General features: G+C 28.9%; 1 pseudogene; it reads right to left on the bottom strand.

Annotated features, from left to right (window-relative positions):
- Positions 1-258: 258 nt before the first annotated feature.
- Positions 259-2590, bottom strand: LOC148226495 (uncharacterized; annotated as a pseudogene).
- Positions 2591-2853: the final 263 nt, after the last annotated feature.

Here is a 2853-nt window from a genome sequence, read left to right as displayed (position 1 = left end):
TGTAATTATTAATACTTTACTCAATCGAAATATTTTTACATTCCATCGGTATGAACATATATACATATACTTACATACTACATACATGTGTAACAGTACAAAACCGAAATATTCATTTTAACACATATTTGGCAATAATAATATTACAAATTGCACATGAAAAAAACATGGCAAATATATTTTATTACAATTATAAAAGAAATTATATGATTGTATTTATTATATGTATCATATGTAGGTAGAGAAACAAAGTATATTTTAGTGATGTTCTTTTTGTAAAAAGTAGTATTCTAAAAACACTAACGAATCTAATTTGTTATATTTCATTGAACTTCTAATTTTTGAACAAAAATTGTTGGCCATGGAAAATACACGTTTACTTTCGGTTGAAGTGGGCCGTATATACAATAAAGAATTAAACAGATTTACCAAAACTGGACTTCTTTTACCAGTGGATTCTAAATTTTAAAAATGTATTTAAAAATTGATTACATCGAGACTGGCAACAGTCTTTATCGAAGTAATGCTATTTTTTAGTTGTTAAATTAAAGACTCATTACCACCGTTTTCTACATTTTCTATTATACTATCATTTTCTACATTTCTATTGTCATCTGTATCTTGCGGTATTTGTGGATATAGCCTTTTTATTATGCTATCAGCATATGCAATTACTATAGATCTAGATTGAATCGAAAACTGTTTTTGGGAGTTTCGATGCTTGTAAATATTTAAACAAGATTTTTGTTTTTTCGTTCTAAAATTCTTGTTTTTAAAACGGTATATAACTCTAAACTTGTAGATGTCTGAATTTTTTAAGTTCTTCTAACATAAAAATTAAAATACCTTCCGAGTCTAAAATATTTGTAACTGTTTTGCTTAATTCCTTTACACCAAGCTCTATAGACTTTAAAACATGTATTAAATCTTCAATTAACAAAAAGTTTATATCATTATTCAGATTTGGGTGATTTTTTTTTTTTTTTATAAAAGTTTATTTCTTAAATAGACATAGGTAAAATAGCATACAGATATATTAAATGCACAATACTGGTTCATAACCATTTACATTGTTTACAAATTGTTAATTTATACAATAACATAAAAAGAATATTAAATTATACGAGAGTATACTAAATTAAAGGAAAAATACATAAAACCTTTTACAAATTTAAAAAATCTAAAAAAAAAAAAAAAATTTGGAAAAGAATGAAGCAGATGAGAAAAACAAATTATACAAAATACATAATATATTATACAAAATAAAACACATACAAAGGTAAATAAACCTAGCCCTGTAGACCTGAAACTGATGACACTGCGATGAGCTTAACTGCATCAAAGCAATATGTGCTTAGGCATTTTATGTTTGTATTTAAATTTAAGTTTTGCTTTGTCGTAATCACCGATCCTTGAAATTATTGGGTTTGCGTGGTCTCGCGAGATTTTTTTATAGTATTTTTCGGTTTGATGATAACAGTATTCTTTAATGGTAGGAATTAAATGTTTGGTGTGGAGTTTTTTAAGGTTAGTATAAAACGGTGTATTATAAATTATTTTTATGGCTTTATTTTGGATAACTTGAAGTTTATTAAAATTACTATTACTCGCGTTACTCCACACTGAACAAGCGTAAGTTAAAACAGGTCTGATTAATTGTCTATAGACTAGAATTTTATTTTTTATTGTAAGCGCACTTTTTCTATTAAATATTGATTTTAGAGCCGCAATGGCGCCGAGCCCTTTTGACCGGAGTTCAGTTATATGTTTATTGAATTTTAGTCTGGAGTCCAGGTGTATACCCAGGTATTTAACGCTCGCTCTCCATTCAATGTTATGCCCTTGTTCACTTTTAATGGGTGCAGGCAAGGGTTATCTACGTTTAGTGAATATTATAGCTTCTGTTTTGTCTTGATTAATTTTAATTCTCCGTTTCATAAAATATTTTTTTAAGTTTTCAAGGGATTTTTAAAGTTTGACTGCAATAGATTTAAGCCCATAAGAACTAGTAAGGAATGCGGTGTCGTCAGCGTACATTGAGAGCTTAGTATTTTTTAACATTGGAATATCATTAGTATATAGAATAAAGAGAAACGGGCCAAGTATACTTCCTTGAGGAACACCAGCTGTAATTTGGGTGATTTAAATCGATTAATGCCTTTCTCAAACATTCTTAAATTTTCAAAAATCTTTCCACCATTGGAGTTAAAGAGTTCCATCGCGTTTTACAGTCTAAAATCAAGGATAATTCTTTTTTCTCTTGTTCGAAAACATATTTCTGCAAAATCGCATTTCGTACACTTGAATACTTAAAAAAAATTACGATGGATTTAATATTTTTTAGTTCAACATGACAATCCCTTTGTTGACAATTATCATAATCAGAATTATCTTCATTAAAACTAATGGTATCTTCATTTTCATCAGACTCGCTTACGCTATCACAGTCAGTGATAGTATCACTCAATGGTAACACATCGATATTACTTAAAATTTTATTTTTGTAAAAAACATCCATTATTGATAAATGAATGGCATGATTATAACATAGTTGAAATTCGGTCCCAATCAAATTCCCGTATTTTTTCATAACTACTGAAAAAAATATTTAAATGAAATTAACTGGATACCCGTCGAAAATTACCCGGTTTTCGGTTCCATGAAAAACATGGCGGGTAACCGGGTACCCGGTTCGAATGACCTACTCCCAAGTCATCAGCGGAAGTATTTCCGCTTAAAGCACTTAAACCGCCTAAACTGTAAGAGAATTCTGCTCGGCAAAGGAATCTGGAAAATGTGACAACGTGGCACTTAGCGATACTTAAATATATTGATATATTTTTACCTATTAAT

This window comes from Plectrocnemia conspersa, unplaced genomic scaffold, assembly GCF_051122295.1.
Source record: "Plectrocnemia conspersa isolate PC_06_02 unplaced genomic scaffold, ASM5112229v1 ptg000014l, whole genome shotgun sequence".
Taxonomy (NCBI): domain Eukaryota; kingdom Metazoa; phylum Arthropoda; class Insecta; order Trichoptera; family Polycentropodidae; genus Plectrocnemia; species Plectrocnemia conspersa.
This window is presented reverse-complemented; position numbering and strand designations above follow the sequence as displayed.